The sequence below is a fragment of the Lissotriton vulgaris genome, chromosome 2_2 (genome assembly GCF_964263255.1).
Source record: "Lissotriton vulgaris chromosome 2_2, aLisVul1.2, whole genome shotgun sequence".
Lineage (NCBI taxonomy): Eukaryota > Metazoa > Chordata > Amphibia > Caudata > Salamandridae > Lissotriton > Lissotriton vulgaris.
In genome coordinates this window covers 310838185-310859529 of record NC_141688.1, presented here as the reverse complement: position 1 = coordinate 310859529, position 21345 = coordinate 310838185, and positions in this window count along the sequence as shown.

Genomic DNA, 21345 nt, shown 5'->3' with positions numbered 1-21345 from the left:
TAGTTGCCTGCTGCCTCATCGAGAGTTTATCGACAATCAGGACACCGAGGTTACGGGCAACAGGCACGGGGGTAGGCAAAGGACCCATATCACTGGGCCAGTGTCTAGGGCCCCACAGATCTTTATGTTTGCCTAGTACGATCACCTCAGTGTTGTCTCCGTTGAGCTTCAGCAGATGAGCTTGCATCCAGGCTGCAACACGAGAAAGGCCGATTTTAAGAGCAGAGGTGTCCTGGGCCCTGCTGCTAGACAAAGAGAACACAATCTGCGTGTCGTCTGCATATGAATATATTGACAGACCGGCGCCCTCTACTATAGAAGCAAGTGGTCTGATGTAAATATTGAACAACAGAGGGCTCAATATAGACCCTTGAGGGACGCCGAAAGCAGAGGAGTAAGTCGCAGATTCAGCTTTGTTTGAGAAAATCTGAAAGGTGCGCTCATTGAGAAATGAGGCCACCCAGGCAAGCGCTGGTCCAACAACACCAAGGGAGCAGAGAGACTCCAATAGGATGGAATGGGACACGGTATTGAAAGCAGTGCTTAAATCAAGAAGAATAAGCGCAAAGGTCTCACCGCTATCGATACCGTGTCGGAGTCGCTCAGTCACCCCAAGGAGTGCGGATTCGGTGGAATAATTAGCGCGAAACCTGATTGGGATGGATGAAGATATCCCATGTTTTCGACAAACTCATTAAGCTGGGTGTTGCCATGGCGTTCCAGTATTTTGGAACAAGCCGGCAGCAGGGATATAGGCCTGAAGTTGGCAAGATTTGTGATGTCAGCACCAGATTTTTTAAGCAGGGGAACGACCATGGCATGTTTCCAGTCCTGTTCCACCCGGGATTCAATGAGAGAGATGTTAAGTAGCCTCATTAGGAATCTCCGTGGTTCAAGGTCAAGTTGTTTCAATATCTTCATGGGGACAGGGTCCCGCGGGGAGCCTGACCTGATGCTTTTTAAGCAAGACAGGAAGGAGGAATCATCAAATGGTATCCAGTAATTAATGAACTCAGTAGGGGAGCCGGAAGCATTGTGGAAAGAGCCAGGTTGAGAGAGATCAATTGGTGGTGGAAGGGAGGCCAAGGATTGGTAAATGCCCTCAACCTTGGATATAAAGAAGTCTGCAATGGCATTACATTGTATGCCATCTAAAGCCGGCAGCGCAGGAGTGGTATCAGCTCCTGTAAGTTTCTTAACAGTGGCAAAAAGCATAATAGTCATGAAATGCAGAAGCAATATCTACATCATAGGATGACAAATTATTAGTAAATTCATTTAGAATAGGACCTATGTTTTTACGTTCAGATTTAATTTTTAAATAATTGGCCAACATCTTACCAGCTTTATTTTGACCACTGTGGTATTTACATTTAATTTTGAGAAGCACATTACACGCATCAAGCGTGGCAAATCTGTTAAGAGCAGATTTGGCTTTAATCAATTTATGAAGAACAGAGGGGGATTTAGAAAAAAAGTAATTATGTTCCAACAGTTTAAGTTGCTGTAATAAAATGTCATATTTGGCTCTAGTAGTTTTCTTCTTTTTTACTGAATATGAAATAGCAAAGGCACAGAAGGAGGATATAAAGGCATCCCAGTTATTGGTGATGGGGGTGTCCAAAGTGTTGTTAATAGTAAAGAATTCATTAATAAAGGTAGTGGCTTCATTAACAAAAGTGTTGTTTGACAATAAAAAATTATTAAGTTTCCATTGACCAAATTTTGGAGAAGTCAGTGAGAGATCTAGGGCAGAAAACACAGGGGCATGATCGGAGATAGAAATAGATCCAATGTCAGAGGATTGAATGGAAGGAAGGAGGGGTTTACTAACTAAGATACAGTCAATTCCAGAATGAGTAGGGTGAACATTGGAAAAAATTATAAACTCAAGAATATCAGGGTTACATGTCTTCAAGATATCGTACAGTGAACGAGAAGCAATGGCAGATTGAAATGATTTATGAGTTTTATCTGGGTTAAATTTGCATTGGGATTGTCTATCCGAAAATTGGTCTAACCATTGATTAAAGTCCCTGGCAACAATAATATTTGGAGAATCAATAGAGGATAGTATTGTATTGTATTGTATTGTGTATTGGATTTATATAGCGCTTATCACCCAGGGGTCTCTAAGCGCTTGCCTTGGGAACCCGTCCTGGCTTTTCCCTGTGAGATACCCCCTACAGGGCATCCCCAAGGTGAAGGCCAGGCATCCCGCCGCGGGGGGCCGTTGTGGAGATTAAGCAAGCTTAATGCCCAGAGTTGCAGAGTGTGAACCCATGATTAGGTCAGGCACCGAAGCGAGAATTATCGAGTCCGTGGACATTTGAGCTCAAGACCCTGCCGCGTCGGGAATTGAACCCTGGTCCCGGGTCTGACCTCTGCTTCAGGGTTTGCCTGCTCTAACCAGTGAGCCACACTTCTCCACGTAATATAGTAATATTTTAATATTGTTCCAAAAGTCTGGGTCAGGTTTAACAGGGCCATAAATATTCCATAGGACAAGTTCTTTATTTTGTATAACTAGCTTAGCCATTACCCAACGTCGATCACTATCACATTGCTTAGATATAATTTGTGCATGAGTCAATTTATGAAATAGAATAGCTACACCACCTTTCCGATTAGAGGCTGGAGAATAAACAACTTGACCCACCCACTGTCTTCTCAATTTAAGAGATTCTACATCACTGCAATGCATTTCTTGAATAAATGAGATATGAAAATTCAATTTATATAAATCAGAGAGTACCTTTTGTCTTCTGACGGGGTTTCCAAGACCACAAACATTCCACGTGACAACTTTACACATATTGGAGGGAAGGGAGGGCAGAACATGAATAGTAAGCATGGGCGGAAAATCCGTTTCGCTCGCGGATCTTGTGGATTTTCGGTAAATTCGCAATCCGCGAGATTCGCGAATCTCCCGCAAAATCCGCAAATCCGCGAGCAGCGGATTTTATGGCTTGTTCGCACTGTTCGCGTGAGTTCGCGGCTTCCCAGTACAACTTCGCGCCCCGCGAATAAGCGCAAAATTGCAGAAATACGATCTTAGCAAAACTGAAACTACTTACCAGGTTCAAAAGTTCAGGCTCATCATTAGTAGCCATTTCCTGTAGTGCTTCCTGAGGGGCCCCTCCAGAGTTCAGTTGCCAGTTGCAACTATTATGTGACCCTGCTCTGAACCTCAGAATAGTTACACATATGCCACAAAGGTCCTGAATTACAGCTAAGGGAGACAAGCAGGAGCCAGGCTGGAAGTTCCTAATTCATTATTGTTAGTTGGGGCAGGGCAGGTGTTGTAACTAATTTTGCAACAATGAAAGCACTTAGCAAGTGCAAAAGATCACTAATCAGGAAGCACTAAGGAAGCAGGTGCCAGCTCAAAAAATATTCTGTGACACATTAATCAGCCCCAAATTAATTCAGATCACTTGAGGCAGGGAAGGTGTGCTTGCTTTGCCACAATAATGTACACTGACTGGACAACCAGAGGGTGCTGTGATGAAACAGAGGGTGGCATGGGTGGGCCAGAGGGTGGCATGAGTAGTCAGAGAGTGGCAGTGGTGACAGAGAGTGGCAGTGATGAAGAAGAGTGTCCCAAACAGGCTGGACACGTAGAAACAACAAGTTCGCGAAACTTGCGACCCGACAGGTAAGTTCGCGTTTTGCGAAATTGTACAAAACCCTCGCAACCCTCGCGAACTGGCAGAAACCCGCGCGAACACAAAAAAAAAAAATCCGCAAATTCGCGAGACTTCGCGGATTTTGCGGATTGCGAATTCGCAAATCCGCAAAATTCGCGAACGCGAGATTCGCAAAATTCGCCCATGCTTAATGAATAGAGATCTAAGAACAACTGGAAGCAAAAAAACACCACTTAGTAGAGTCCAGATCTGGAGAGAAACAAGGGACAAGACAATTGGGACATGATGACGACAAAAGCAGAGACAGCGATGCAGATAAGTAAATCATTAAAAAGCCTCAGAAATAAATAAATTAATATAAGTGAGGAGAAATAAAGAGTGAAGGTAAAAAGAAAAAGAAAAATAGTTTAAAGGAGGAAAAAGCGAATAGGAGAAAAATAAAATAAAAAATAAAAATATAGTTATAAGAACAGCAGTAACAGAAGTAACCAATTAATAAATAGAACTAAGAGATATAAAGCCATTAATTTTCCATATTTTGAGGAGAGATATTATTGAGAAATAGTATCAGTTTGGCAGGATCATCAAAAAGATGTGATCTTCCTTCATGAGTAACTTTGCAAAGGCATGGGTGGAGAATGCCATATTGAATATTCAATTGGCTCATCTGGGGACAAAGAGCCAGCAATTCTTTACGGCGTGCATTCATTGCATTTGAAACATCTTGCGAAATGAAAATATTATGACCTGACCATATGAGGTGTCCTTTGGATTTAACTGCTTTCAAGATATGCATAAATTCAGTAAACTCCAAGAAAAGCAAAATGATACCAAGTGCCTTGTTAGGGTTAAGTTGAAGACGACCCAAACGATGCGCCCGTTGTATGTTAAGAGGAGATGAAGATTGAAGATCAAGCGGTCCGGCAGAATTTTTTTCATAAGGATAACATATCCGGACCTTCAATATTCTCTAGCAATCCATAAAGGCGAAGATTATTCCTTCGATTACAATTTTCGAAATCTTTGGTGTGTAGCTTAAGCTTGTGAATTTCTTGTTCTAACACAGGCATTTTAGTAGAGATATCTTGAAGATCCCCAACTCGTTGTTCAAGTTCCAAAGCCTTGCCCTCCATGATTATCCAGCGGTCTTCAATTAGTTTCAATTTTTCATTAGTGGTGACCATGAAGGGTTGAAGACCCCTTACCTCCTCTAAAATAGAGTCCAGAACAGGATTTTGTGAGGTAAGAATGGGGGAAGGGAGCTCGTTCTTATGTGTCTATGGTTTAGCGCCTGAGAGGATGCTCTTGAGGAGGTATGAAAGTAATTTGCTATCTTGGATTTTGAAGAAGAACGATGAGTCGTAATTATGAGTGGACGAATGCGACCCATAGAGCACAGTAGAGGAGAGCAGAAAAAGTGACCATTCACGGAAAAGAACAAGTTTTGGATTGAAAAGAAGAACTGTAAAATAATATTTTAGTTAATGCAGAAAAAAATAGAAGAAATAAGTTCCAATATTACTTCAGAAGGAAGAAGAGTTATCACAGTAAAAAAATACAATAAATACTGTGTAAATATTAAGTGAAGACATGAAAAAATGCACCTTTTAAATAGCAAAAATGGAAGGAATGCATTTATTGTAGAACAGACTCAACACAAGGATATTCTTCACATAAATCCATGCGCTTGCCACACATTAGTAAAAATAAGCTGCCAATTATATAGCTGCCTTCATGTTGAAGCTTTGTAAAAGCCTTCTCTGCTGCTAAACGTTTCCTCTTAATGCCAGCCATAGAAAAAAAGAGAAGGAGTAGTATTTATGTGAAAATGGTCATTTGGGAAGGGAGAGGCACAAGAAACATTTATTTCAATGAAGAGCCTCCACAGTGAGAGACATACCAGCATTCCAGGAAGCAGGAGGGCACTGAAAGCCATTAAACGCAGGCGCCGTAACTCAAAATGGCGGGCGCCTGCGATTTTATGCAAGAGAAATGCCTTTGCCGATGTTAAGGCTTTACCGCTGAAATGGTGTCAGGAGAAAGTGATTGCAGAATGTGGCGCGGTACCAAGGAGTCCGAGATGCCATTCCCGCTCGTGAAATCCAGCACCTTGAGGCGAAAACAGTTCAGGAAGCTCCGCGCCACGGCGGAGCTCACTCAAAGACCGGCATCTTACTTTGGTGTCAAAACCACACCCCAACGGCTAACATCTAATAACTGGTGCTCTTCAAGGAGCTCAGGAAGCACGCGAGCCAGAACTACTCACCAGAGTTATTGATCTGCTGACAATGGAAGGTTGAACGTATAGTCAGCGCTGCCTTGTGGTCCAAGTTTGACTTCTTCAAAAGGAGTTTGACGACCTGTGTCTTCCATCGCCTAGTGAAAGATAAAAACAGATGTTAAGGATAAAAGTAAAAGCAAATATCACAGCCGCAGATAAAGATTTTAGAGACCAGCCTGGACATACATCATCTGGGTCACGAGAGGCCATGAAGTTACAAGAGGTGGAATAAGGGACAGATCGGGTGGGTTCGGTGCCCTCAAACGGAGACTTACCCATCACAATCCATGCACCTGCTTGGATAGCATCCTGAGAGGAGTCCAAAGGTAGACTGGGAGACTAAGGCCACGGTTCTCAGCTGGGCAGAATCCAGGTGATAGTAAGTGCATACGGTATCGGATGTTACGTAGTGTGGGGTATTGCATGGGCAACATAATTACCTTCCCCAGTGCTCCCCACCTCAGAATGAATCCCAACGTGTATAACTCGTGTTTACAACACTGATTACTGCTTGTTTATGTCTCATGCAAGGCAAGGCACTTGCATATGGCTAAAATTCTCTCTTGAGGGGGATGCACCTTCCCCCGTTCACATGTACACCAAAACCCCTTTTGTGTGGCGTTCCGCAGGGCTCAGACCCTGTTTAATGTATATTTGGAACCTCTGGCTGAGTTGGTTGATCTTAGGCCATTCAGAAGGTCTGTATGGTGAGGGCTCCCAGCTTCTGATGACTTTTCAGGAGCATAAGGATGGTGCCCTTTACCCGTCAAACAATGCGTGCGGGGGTAACACGGTGGACCAATGACAACTTTCTTCACTTGAACTCTGATAAAATCAAATTATTTTTATTGGGAACGGAGTGTCTGCCTGATCCAAGCAAAGGGTGTCCAGAGGAGCTCAGCTCTCCCCTGCTCCCACAGCCAGAAATCTGGGACTAACATTTCATTCCACACTCTCTCTTTTCATCTCAAATTCAGCATATTGCTGGTCTGCTCTATGCAGATGATTTGGTATTAATGGACTACACTCCAATTGGTCTGTAGAGGAAACTCAACGCATTGGCGTCTTAAAGTAAGCAGAACAAGCTTTGTAATAATCTGGAAAAGACGAAAATTATGATTTTTGGGAAAAAAGGGCAGAGTTTTTCCTGGTATCTTGAATCTCAGGTGGTGGAACAAGTGGATCAGTATAAATACCTGGGTTTAACTTTTAGAAAATTGCATTGGGGTGCACATTGGAATGCCACTAGGAAGAAGGCCCTTTTGCAGGCAAGCTGTTTATCTGGATTCAATGGTAGATTTGGGGGCCTATCCCATATCCCATCATTAAAGGCCTATGAAGGGAAGATTCCACCAATAGGCCTGTATGGAGGAGAGATAGTCTCTCTTGATCCAACCTATGAATGGGACAGACTGGAAGGGGCAGTACTTAAAAGACTTCTATCACCCCCACAAGGTACCATGGTCCAGGCTATAAGGAGAGAGTTCAGTCTGGTATCTCGGAACATGGCGGCCGCCAGCCGGGCTCTAAGATACTTCAACACCCTGCTGGAGAATGATGAGGTGGCTAAAGTATCCAGATTGTGTTGGGAAGAGAGCCAAAGCAGCGAAAGGTTGTGGGCAAAGGCTGTTAGAACCAGAATGACTGCAATGAAGAATTACCATTTAATTAGTGGTTTAGTCACATATTGGCTCACCTTTCCAGGCAAATCAAAATTGAAAGAATCTGCTGCTAAGGTGTCACAAAAATGTGATTTATTACATCTAAAGAAGAAATCATCTATTAGCTCCTTGTTAGCTTCACTTGGCCAGGATGGTGTTTTCCCTTACTTATCACAGTCACCAGATCCAGGTTTGAGAATAGAAATCCTAAGGGTTCGGGTGGGATGTAATCCAATTTATTCATCCCACCCATATAAGTCAGGGGTGCAAAATAATAGTGGTCTTTGTCCCTGCCCTTTGAAAGCCAAATGCACTATTATGCATATTCTTATGGACTGCGCTTTTTATCTTGCCAATTGGATTAGGTTTTTAAGACCTCTGTTTTTTAAATATGATGCTCTTCATAGGAACAAGGCGTTGAAGTTACGGTCTGAGATGCGATACTTAGATGTGGCAGTTGGGATTGCTCAGTTCCTACAATCTGTTGAACAGAATTTAAAAAAATGAAATGTAATGGGGATGGGGAGGAGGGTGGTTCATTTAAAGGTTTTAAATAGTATGTACTTTTTAGAATGTTTTATGGACAATTGTCTAAATAAACTTGTTTTTGAACCTTAAGAACCTTAAAACCTGTGCATTGGACACCCATCTACTGCAGTCTTTTCAGGAGCATAACAGTTGTGCCCTTTTAACCATCAAACAATGTGTGCTGGGGTAACAGGGTGGACGAATGACAACTTTCTTCAATTGAACTCCGATGAAACTCAAATTATTTTTATTGGGAACGGAGTGTCTGCCTGATCCAAGCAAAGAGTGTCCAGAGGAGCTCAGCTCTCCCTTGCTCCCACAGCCAGAAATCTGGGATTAATATTTCATTCCACAGTCTCTTTTCATCTCAAATTCAACTTGTCTGTGTGTTTCACAGAGCGTAAAATGATAGTCAACACTGTGGTAACATTCAGACTGCACCTTGCGAATAGTTTTATTCTGTGCCTTCCAGTGGTCGAAGTGGGGACAAAAAATTAGGGGAACTGTGGGCGGAGACTCTGGGGGCGGAAACAAGCAGAGGATTGAATTAGTGGGCGGAGTCGGAGGTGTGGCTAAAAATAGCAAAACATACCAATTTTTTGTGCATTTGGCATACCACTGACCAGTTACAGCTTATAATGCTATTTAATTCAAACAATCGATAAACATGTTTGTTTGAGGTTTCATATATAAGTTGTTTACATTTAATTCATTTACAATGTGGGACATGTTTCCATGTTTGTTTGGAATCATAAGCCATTTGTCTCTGAGCCATGCAGTTTCTTTCATAGGCACTTCTCCTCCCTTTTTTTAACTATTTCTGAACATAAAATTCAGGTTTAAATTCTATGACAGGCTGCCCCACGATTTTTATGAACATTATAGAAGACAGACGATTGACAGATATTCTGTTCCGCAGGGGTGTGAGCACATCATTCATTACACTAAAGCCCCGTTCACATTCAGAAGTTGAGGTACGAAAGGTGTTTATAATATGCACTAATGGTTTCAGGCTTTCAGGGATGTAATTCTTTTGTTTTGCTTGTACTCTCTGGAACCAAGGATGTTCTGCATAGTATCAAATACATGCAACCTGCTCCAAAGCTTTTGCAATTCTCCCTCACCGTATAAGATGTCTACTGGATCCGGCCAATTAACTGGTTGTAGGAGTTTCATTCTGTGTACTAACTCTTTGTATTCGATTTGGTCATTGTTTGTGGTTGTGCATCTAGAAACATTTCTTGCATTAGACATTGTCATCCTTATTCGCAGGTTATTTGCTAAGCTCCGTAAGAACTGTGCCCTATTGACGCTAACAGCCTTTGTTCTGTGGCAGTCCTACACCATCAAACTGCATCCGTTCAGCAGCATTTAATGCAATTTTAGCAAAGGGCCCAGGTGAATCAGCCATTGATTCAAACACTAAAATCTGCCTCTGTTTTGAACGATCTGCCTCATATATGGTCATATCACGCCGCTGCAGCCTTCTGGATAGGTCACCCAATTCTGTGAGAGCATCATATAATATGCCTATATTTTCAACAAACACCAGGGAGGTTAATAAACGGTTTAAACCAGAATATTCCCTCTGCTCAATGTCACTCCTCGTTGAGTCTTTGGAAGATTCCATGAATGTTAACTAAGTGCTCTGTAGTTATTCCAAACCGCTCTCACAGATCTTTCACTTGAAGACACCCAACGTCCATCTAGCACCTTTCCAATTGCCAGAAGTCTTACTTCTACCTCCAGAGCACATTCCCCAAGCTCTCTATGATTTTTCGGAGAGGCATGGTGGGTGGTATAAAGTTTATCAAAAAAAACTTTGAGCTGATTAATGTCTGTGACTTCTTTACAAACATCACCCACAGCAAGCTCCTGCTTGTGGTTAGCACGGTGCCACACACTCAACTGTGGATATTTCAGTTTCAGAAGAGTTGCCACACCGGATTTCCTACCTATCATGTTGGAAGCCCCATGTGTTACAAGCTGAACCAATGCATTTTTAAATACTCATCAGTAAAATCATGTCTCTGTAAGCATGCAAGTGAGGTACCTAAGATTAGACACTCGAGCAAAGCAAAGTTGTAGTCCTATTTTTTTTTATGTGCTTCACGCAGCATGCACTAGGCCAGCATTTGATGTTCAAACATGAATGGTAAAATATCCTAGTTTGCAGATGTTTTCCACATAATTATAGCTCTGCCGTATTTTTCCACATGATACATCTGCCGCATAATCTGATGGTTTATCAAAAAAATTGTTTGTAGCTCAAACGGATCAAAAGTTACTGAACATCGTCAATTGCGTTGCTGTGACGTGGAAGGCCGTGTGCAAAGGTTGACTGGTCACCTTTCTCACCGCTGCATTTGCATGTTACACTGGGATTAATGAGGTGAAAGCTTTAGAGAGTCTGTTAGTATGTGTAAAAATGTCAAAATAATAAAGTATCAGAAGATGTACTACATGACCCTGCAGTCTTTTATTTGCTGCATAGTTTCGTCAACCCTGCAACATGATGTTGTCCTCCATTGCTGCATAATTGCAGTGGCCCCAAAGCAGGCAGCACATGCTAAAAGTGCTTGTGTATGAAGCAGAGAGACCATGAAGTTTGTGAGCTATGGGACATATTTATGGGAATGGTGGTGCAGGGCAGCACAGCAAGTTACTTTGCTGCACTGCCCTGTATGGCAGGGAAAGGGCAAGAATGCACGGTATTTATCCAATACGGTGCATTCCTGTCTTTTTCCCTGCGCTGGCGCCATTTCGGCAGCCGGGCATCAACGCAGGAACACTTGCCCCAAAGTGCAAGGGTGCCTTCTTTGCATGCAGGATTGTTTCTATGCAGCAAGGGGCACCCTCCTGCACAAAAACAATATTGAGTGTCTTTTTCCTCTTTCTGTGTGTGCTGCAGAATAAAGACACACTTTGAAAGAGGAGAAAACAAGGAGAAATAAAGATATTCCTCCTCGTTCTGCCTCCCCTGGGGCAGCGCAAGATTATGACGCATTCCCAGGATTGCAAGTCCTTGTAAATCTGTGAATGCATCAAAAACCATGGGAGTTACGCAGGAGACTTTTATTGTTAATAATAATAATAATAATAATAATAAGCATTTATTAAGCGCCTGGCTGCACAATACTGTGTGTCCCCGCGCTGACTGCAAATGCCAAAACTACCTAGAGGAAGAGAACAGGAGAACGGGGATTAATTTTTTGGAAATAGGTGAGTTTTGAGTCTGGCTCTGAACCTTGTTTCAGATGGCTCCATACGTAGTTGAATTGGCAGGGCATTCCAGAGCTTAGTGGCCAAGAAGCGGAAGGATTTTCCTCCCATCTTCGCTTTGGTGATGCGGGGGATTTTAAACAGCATCGTGCCCGCTGATCTAAGATTTTTGATTGGCCTGTGGATGGTCAGGAGGCCTCTTAGATAGCTGGGGCCTTTGTTTTGGGCAATGCGATGTGTATAGCAGAGAGTTTTGAATATTATTCTTTCTTTAACAGGGAGCCAGTGAAGCTTGGCAAGTGCATTTTTTGCCGATGCTCTACGGGGGAGACCAAGCACCAGTCGTGCTGCAGAATTTTGTATGCATTGCAGCTGGTGCAAACTCTTTTGATTAAGACCCAGTAAAAGAACATTACCATAGTCTAGATGGGGAGATATTAGAGCATGGACTATAGTTTTTCTTGCTTCAATTGGGAGTAGGTCAAGTACTTTGCGCAGTACTTTAAGGGTGCTGTAGCATTTACTTGTTACTTTATTTACCTGGGCTCTACCTGAGAGATTAGGGTCAAGCATAACACCGAGGTTCTTCACCTTCTCTGCAGGCACAGGAAGTTCTCCCAATTCGCTAGGCCACCAGGCGTGTGACCAGATGGAAGGGTTCTTCCCTACAATCAATACCTCCGTTTTATCTCCGTTCAGACGGAGACAGTTGGCGTTCATCCATGTCGCTATCTCTAGCATACAGTTTGAGAAGTTGGAGGCTAGGTCTCTACTGTCTGGTGTTATTTTGAACACCAACTGGGTGTCGTCAGCATAGCTGACAATGCCCACCCCAAATTCCTCTACAATGTGAGCCAGGGGTTCCATGTAGATGTTAAATAAAGTAGGGCTCAGACTTGAGCCCTGTGGAACCCCATGGCTAACACTGCGAGGAGATGACTTGAAGGGGGGGCAGTGAAGTTGGAAAGTTCTGTCAGAGAGGTATGACTGGAACCATTTGAGAGCAGAGTCTTTAACTCCCATGTCTGAGAGTCGAGACAGCAGCGTGGTGTGCAGCACTGTGTCAAATGCTGCACTTAGGTCCAATAGGACCAACGCTGCTGTCTCTCCCTCATCCACCAGTTTCCGGATCTGCTCGGTGGAGAATAGAACGGCAGATTCCGTTGAATGACCTGCTCTAAACCCTGATTGGGAGGGGTGGAGGAGAGATTCTTTCTCCAAAAACTCCATGAGTTGGAGATTGGCTACCTTTTCTATGATCTTAGCACAGAAAGGGAGAAGAGAGATTGGTCGCAGATTTTGAAGCTGGGTAATTGGGATGTTCGGTTTCTTTTTTAGTGGTATAACCTGGGCAGATTTCCAGTTACTCGGGACAATGCTCTCACGGAATGAGGTTGTGATCATGTTGCTTATATGATCCAATAGTACGGTTTCCATGACCATTTTGTACTGTTCCGGAGGGCAGGCATCCATAGGGGAGCCAGAGCTAATGGTGTTTATGATATTCATCAGTTCCTGTTTGTTGGGGGTCCTGAAATTAGTAAACTGGGGTTTTTGAGGGCGGTCGTCTAGAGTCTCTGCCTTATTGTTATCTGACCTGGTGCTGCTGGTGAATGTGGCGTGGATATTTTCTACCTTTTTCACAAAGAAATCGGCTATTTGATCACATATCTCCGTGGAGTAGATGTCTTTAGTATCCAAGCGAGATAGTATGGTGATTTCTTTATAAATACCGAATAGTTCTTTGGTAGGGTTTTTAGCTTCCATGATTCTGCATTTGTAAAAGAGACTCTTCTCTACTCGTACCAATTTTTGGTATTTTTTCAGCTCAGTTCTATACTTTTCTTTGAGTTCTGGGGCGTAGTCTTTCCTCCACTTTCGTTCGATGAATTTGCATTGTGCTTTAGCCTTTTTCAATTTTTCGGAGAACCAGGGGGCACTTTTAGTTTGACGAGCTGGGGGCTTAGTCGTCCAGGGAGCAGTTTTGTCTAACGCTTTTGTTAGCCATGATTCAAAGTTGTCCCATACCTCCTGTATGGATGTGGCTGCAGTCGGGGGGTGATCCGAAAGTTCCTGCAGCAGTATTTCAGGGGTGCATTTTTTAAAGTTACGGCGTCTGTAAGGGGGGTTTTTCGCATGTGACTTGGTGATAACGTTTTTAGCTATTCTGAATGGCACCATACTATGGTCAGACCATATCAGTGGAACAGGTGGGGAAATTTCAATACTCATGCAGTTCGTAAATATGGGATCTAATAAATGCCCTTGTTGATGCGTAGGTAGGATAGATAGGAGCTTCAGATCGATAGTATTAAGAGCATTCAGAAGGAGTTGCGCTTCCTTAGAGTGGCTATCTTCTAGGTGGATGTTAAGGTCGCCCAATATGATGATGTTTTTATGTCTTACGGCTAGTTGGGTGGCCAGTTCAATAAGTTGGTTACAAAAGGACGTTGCCGCTCCAGGAGGTCTATATATTAGTAATCCTGTAATGGTATTGGTGGTGTCTAATTTGATAGTAAATCTTCCGCATTCCGTATCCGTGATTTTTTGTTCAATTAGAGTGCACTCAAGATTATTTTTAAAAATCATTGCCAGTCCTCCCCCCCGTTGTTTCTGGCGGTCAATTCTTAGAAGACTATAATTACTTGGTATAGCCTCTAATATCTCTGGGGAGGAGGCTTCCTCTAACCATGTTTCAGTTAGAAACATGATGTCGAGGTTTCCATTAATCAGCAGGTCGTGAATTTCATTTTTATGCTTAGGCATAGATCTACAGTTCAGTAGTATCATATTTAGGTACTGAGTTTTATTTAAGGTGGAGGTAGTGTTGGGAAGAGGTTGATGGCATATGCTGCATTGTGTGGGTAAGGATAGCGGATCTATAGCATGCATACAATGAGGTGATGAAGGCTTACCGAGATTCAGTAGGTGTGCTTTAGTGTACTGATATCGTAGACTTTGCTTGTTCTGAGGTAGCATAGGAGGTTGAGGGGTGGATCTATAGTGTCCTGCCCCGCGCCCCGTCCTGTCGCGGACGGGCGCAGACGGGCAGGACTCTGGCTTGACTCCGGCGCGCGACCGACGCGCCCGCAATGCGCGTCCGCTGCGCGGAGCCATGCACGTATGTTTTTATAGCGTCGTCAGCGCGACGCTTCTGAGCGAGCCCTCACAAATATGGCCGCTTTGGTTTACACCTAATTCCTGCAGATGACGGCTCTATTAATGGCCACACCCACCGGTGAAGTCCGAGCAAGTAGGCTGCTCGGGCTAGGGAAACGGGCGCTTTACTAAGTTATGAGCCTCTTTCCTCCCAAAAGTAAATATGGGCGTAGCTATGTGGTAGTAGCTGGAATTTTAGAGTATCACAGGCAAAATCGCGTCTGGCACTCAGCGCGAGGGGGGGGAAAGGACACACAGGGAAAATTCACAGGTCACAATTATTTTAAAAATAAAGCGAGTTTAAAATGAGGTAACCTCCCGGCTCAAGCCTCGGGAGTGAAAGCAGCAAAACTACTGGGTTTACAAGGAACTCTGCCGTGATTGATGCGTTTTCAAGAATGAGTCATTATGCTGCCCAGTGCTGCTGGTTTTTTCACTGGGGGCTGATTTTGCAGCATTTGTGCTGCGTTGCACGGCTCAATATCTATGAAGTTGTTTACAGACATGCAAAGTGGCTTTACATGGCTTTTAAAACATGACTTGGAGCTTTGCATTGTTCATGTACCACATTGCAAGGTGCAAGCATGACGCAAGGCCCTTGAAAGCATGCTCCTTTGTCTGGTGTGCATGAAAATCCTGCATTGCAAATCCCTGGTGAGTTGCATTAGTACTACTGGAACAAGGCCAATGGAGGCACCAATGGGTGCGGTGGACTGGCCTCAAGGTTCCTGTGACCTTAGTGACAAAGTCACTGCTGCTCTGTAGGCCTGCCCACAAGACTGGAGGTGAACTTCAGGAAGGATTATGGGGGACAGGGTTTCAAGGTTAACCAACACTGGCCACCGGTAGGGTTCACCTGCTGGTGCTGAGACCAGGGCTTCTAAGGTCTAGGGGGCCTTCTAAGGTCTATCTTCGGAATGTGCTCCCTCAGAAGTGGTCTGATGGACTAGGCATGAAGGCTGAACCAGGTTCCCCAGTTCCAAATTTGGTAGCTCTGGCCATAGTGCCCCATCCTATCCCCACCGAACACCTTTCTGTCCCAGTGAATGAAACTCACACTGTCTTCAGCTACAACCAAATTTTGCCCCATTATAAAAACACCTGGATGTGATTCATTTCAAATAATGCACTGCCTGAAAAAAAGAAACAACATTCTAGAAAAAGCAAAAACTCATAGAGAATGCAGGATTATGTAAAGCATGAGAAATATAAGCAGGAACGACATGTTACCTTAACGCTTTTACTCTCATTGTTCAGAAATTAATTAGTATTTTTGTGTCTCAAGCATTGAGAACATGAATATAGGGCTCCTCCTGTACATATGTGTTAAGCAGGGCTCAGAAGACAAAGGAGCTCTTCAAGAGAATCTGATCGGACTCACGGAAACCCACAAGGGCTCCATCCTCATTCGTGTCAGCCAGCTAGCTGCTCAAACATAGTATAGCAAATATGTATTCAAGGGTCCTGCAAAGAAGAATGAGTGTGAGTAAGTGAATGTGGGTGCGAATGATTGATTGCCTGAATGCAACTGAGCATGAGTGAAAGAGTGGATGTGGATGAAAGTGAGAGAAAGTGAGTGAGAATGAGTCGCGTCACGTAGAGTAAGTGAAACTGTTAGTTAGAATGAGGTAATCAGAGTAGGAAAAAGTGAGACTGAGTGAGAGTGAGAATGTGATACTGAATGTTGAAGAGTGAGTGCAAGATAGAACAAGCATTGGCATAGCCAATAGGTCTCGCCTTTGGAACCTTATAAGTGTTTAGCCATGCAACAGTTGATGTTGTTGCACCAAGGATATTGTGCTGCAAAACTAAATACATATAAGATCGCAAAAGCGAGACCTAGTGGCTATGCCAATGCTTGTTCATATTGTTCCAAGCACTACAAAACAAAAAACATTTGCAAAAATTTGTCAGCTTTAAAAGTGATTTTCTCTTGAGCATCTTTGAACAAAATTGAATCGAGTCAGATTTGAAGACATTATTACTTGTATTAAAATGTTTAATTAGTGCCCAGAATTCTTCTTTAGAGGATAGCCCAATTTAATGGAAATGGGTCAATTATGAGACATCACACTGACTGGATCGTCATATACGCTTGGAAAGTGTCATTTAAGAGACATCTCAAAGGCTCAAAGAAAGGATCTTTTAAGTAACAGGACACTGCTTCCAACCAGCAACAGGAAAGAAAAGGTCACATAAAATAGATCACGCTGCTCGAGACAGCTTACCCCTTGTCTTAGGCCCTGGGTTTAAAGGGGCACCCAAAGAGCCCACCACCCGAAGAATGGGAATTTATGGTGGCTCGCAGGCAGGTCACTCCCCATGCCACCACACAGCTGCCAGCTGCCTCGTGCTCCTGCCTACCAGCCATCGCCGTTTCCTGCTTTCTCGTTCCCGCCGCTGCGTCCATGCAGCCCCGCCCCCCTATTCCCCATTGGACACCACGCTCCCGCCTCCCAGCTGCTCCTCCCTCCCTTTCCACCTCTTATGGAGGCAGCACAGCTGGCGCACCATAGGCACGCCAAAGGCAAGCCCGTCTGCACCCGTCCGCGCCTGGAACGCGCCCAGCGCCAGAACCCCTGGAACCGCGAACGTCACAACACCAGACTCCGCTACGACGCCAGCACCCTCTACGTACTCAATGCCGGCCGAAACCATGCCTGCTTCCAAGCCACACCGAAACCGACTCACGGACATTTCACCTGCCACACCTGCAGCTTCACTTGCGACAGAACCACCAAACCTCCAAGGACCGGACCCAAACACCTCCGATGCATACTCCTTAACACCCGCTCCGCAGGCAAACACGCCGTCGAGCTCTGGGACCTGCTCTACACCTCTGCCCCAGATGTGGCCTTCCTGACCGAGACCTGGTGGAACGACTCCTCGGCGCCCGGCATTGCCATAGCCATCCCGGACGGCTACAAGATCACACGCAGAGATCGCGCCAACAGAATCGGAGGAGGAATAGCCATCGTACACAAGTCCACCCTCAAGGTCGCCACACACGCAGACGACACCCTGAACACCGCCGAACACCTGCACCTCCGGATCTACACCGACCCCACCACCACCCTCAGAGGAACACTCATCTACAGACCACCCAGATCCTGAGCACAATTCAGCAACTCCATTGCCGACCTCGCCAGCACCCATGCACTCGCCTCCACAGACTACATCCTCTTCGGGGACCTAAATTTCCACCTTGAGAACAGCAACAAGGCCAACTCCACCACCCGGATCGACAACCTTGCCAACCTCAGACAACTCATCACCGCACCCACCCACGTCGCTGGCCACACTCTGGACCCCATCTTCTCCTCAGGCACCCCTGTCGCCTTCGACCACATCACCGAACTCCACTGGATCGACCACCGCTGCATCCATTTCACCTTCAACAAACCAACCACGCACCACCGCACCCAACAGCTGCCTCGCCGCTGCAAAGTCACCGAAGACTAGCTGATCACCACCCTCGCCCAGAACCCACCCACCGACCCCACTAACCCAGACACTGCAGCCCGCAACTTCAGACAGTGGATCGACGACTGCGCCAACACCCTCGCCCCGCTCAAGAAACCCTCCAAAAGCCACGCCAGCAAGAGAGCCACCTGGTTCACCGATAAACTCCAGACCTCCAAACGCGCATGCCGTAAACTGGAGAAGATATGGCTCCACAAACGCACTACGGACAACTGCGCAGCCCACAAGGACGCCACTCATAGACATCACCACCTCATCGGAATAGCTAAGAGGTCCTCCTTCAAAGACCGCCTGGATAACAACACACACAACAGCAAAGAGCTCTTCAGCATCGTAAAAGAACTCTTCAACCCCAGCGCCAATGCCAACGACATACCGCCCTCACAAGAACTGTGCAACTCACTATCCATCTTCTTCCACCGCAAGATTGCTGACATCCGTGACAGCTTCAACACCATGACCGCCCCGACTACGCCAGCCCCCACCCCCCCTGTGAACAACACCAGCGCCAACCGCCTGACCTCCTGGTCCAACGTCAACGACGACGAGACACGCAAGGTCATGAACTCCATCCACTCAGGATCTCCATCAGACCCGTGCCCACACCACGTATTCAACAAAGCAGACGCTGCCATCGCACCCCAACTACAAAAGGTCATCAACATCTCCTTTGAAACAGCAACATTCCCGGAAAGCTTGAAGCACGCTGAAATCGACGCCCTCCTCAAAAAGCCTAAGGCGGACCCCAAGGACCTCAAGAACTTCCAGCCCATCTCCCTGCTCCCGTTCCCAGCAAAGGTCATCGAGAAAATAGTCAACATGCAACTGGCCTGCCACCTGGAAGACAACAACATCTTGGACCCGTCCCAGTCCGGGTTCAGATGAAACCACAGCACCGAGACAGCCCTCATCGTTGCCACAGATGACATCAAGCACCAACTAGACAACAGCGAAACATCAGCCCTCATCCTCCTGGACCTGTCAGCCGCCTTCGACGCAATCTGCCATCGCACTCTAAAGACACGTCTCCTAGAAGCCGGAATTCAAGAGAAGGCCCTTGACAGGACCACGTCCTTCCTCTCCAGCAGAACGCAGAGCATCCGCCTCCCGCCCTTCCGATCCGAGGCCACCGTCATCATCTTCGGCATCCCCCAGGGCTCAGCCCGACGCTGTTCAACGTCTACATGGCCCCCCTCGCACAAGTGGCCTGCCAACACGACCTAAACATCATCTCCTATGTTGACGACACCCAGCTCATCCTCTCCCTCACCAAGGACCCGCACAACGCCAAAACCAACCTCCACAAGGGAATGAAGGCCGTCGCCGACTGGATGCAGAACAGCCGTCTGAAGCTGAACTTGGACAAGACGGAGGTACTCATCCTCGAATGCACCCACTCACCTTGGGACGACTCCTGGTGGCCGACCACACTGGGAACAGCACTGACACCCACCGACCATGCACGCAACCTAGGATTCATCCTCGACTCCTCCCTCTCCATGTCTAAACAGGTCAATGCCGTCTCCTCCTCCTGCTACAATACCCTTCACATTCTCCGCAGGATCTACAAGTGGATCCCGACTGAAACAAGAAGAACGGCGACACAGGCCCTCGTCAGCAGCAGCCTGGACTACGGCAACGCACTCTACGCAGGAATCCCAGCCAAACACCTTCGACGACTACAACGCATCCAAAACGCCTCGCCTGACTGATCATCATCGTCCCCCGCCGCAGCCACATCACCCTCCCACCTGCAAGACCTACACTGGCTCCCCGTCGACAAGAGAATCGCCTTCAAGCTCCTAACCCACGCACACAAAGCACTCCACAACACTGAACCAGCCTACCTGAACAGTAGACTCAACTTCTACACCCCGACCCGCCAGCTCCGCTCCGCCAGCCTCGCCCTCGCCGATGTCCCCCGCATCCAACGAACAACCGCCGGCGGCAGATCCTTCTCCTACCTCGCCGCCAAGACCTGGAACACCCTCCCCACCCACCTACGTCAGACCCAAGACCTACTCGCCTTCAGAAGACTCCTCAAGACCTGGCTCTTCGAGCAGTATCGGCACCCCCTCCCCTCAGCGCCTTGAGACCCTCACGGGTAAGTAGCGTGCTTTACAAGTGTTCTGATTGATTGATTGACTGTCTATGGGCAACGTCTCCTTGAGTCGAGACACCCTTAAAGCGCTATTATGAGTAGCAACGCACTTAAAGCGCTATCTGTGCAGATGTGCATTCATTTCAATACTCATGCTTGTATTTCTTCATGCATGTATACGTGTTTTTACTTGTGTGCACCCACATATGGACATATTTAGGTACTTCTAAATTCGTAATGCACTTTATGTTTCCTAGCAAGCCGCTTTGTGCAATTAACAAGGCCCACTATATACATTAACATAACCATAAGCTGTATTTAAAACAAGCCCGGCATCGAAAGTGGTGCACGAGCGAGCGAAAGTGAAAGCATCGCGTTTGCACATATGTTTATAATTAATGAGAGACGCAGCCTTGTTGTTGCACAAGTTGGCAACTAGCAGACTAGTACTGAGGGGCACTGGTAGAGCTGGGGGTAGGCCTCGCCCCGAGCATGCTTGTCCTTGCCGCCCGTGGGTCCCAGTATTGTGGGTCAGGACGGAGGTGCGTTGGCAGAGCAGCGTACAGAAACACAAGACGCTTCAAGCCAGGACTGAATCACACGGGTGGAGAGGTGTATGGGCCCTGGGAGTGGAATAACAGGTCACGACTGGGGTGCACTGGAGGAGGCGGGAGGGCCCAAATGTGAGAGCAGCAAGGCTGACTGGGGGTCAGAACTGCGGTACATCAGCGATAAAGGATCTTAATAAAAAGACTTGAGGCACATTGGCAGAGCCTCAGTACTGTAGTTGCAGGTTAAGCTGCACGTCCGGATTGAGATAGGCAGGGACAGCAGTGTCGGGCTCCTACTACCAGCAGCACAGAGAGCAGTGGCAGATCGGGATGGATGCCCTTCGGTGGAGCTTTGTGGCATTTTCATACATGCCAACATTTTAGAAGAGTAAAGAGGGAGATTTGTTTGAAATAACCGGAAGAACGAATTTCCCCCATTGACTTCTGTTGAAGCAGAGGCGGCAGGCAGCTGAAATAAAGCCGTTTTTGCTTTCAAGGTTGGATGTCTTCCGCCCGAATCGGACCTATTGACATGTTTGAAGGTTAAAGAGCAGATTTATAGCAAGTCACGAAGTCCCCCAGGTGGCGTCCGTCAGTCTGCTTGACACCAAAGTATCCTGATGTGACCATAGTCACAGGTCACAGTGGGGGCAGGCAGCAGCGCCCTCACAAATGAGGTGTGAATCACGGGCTCATGGCAGCCACAGGG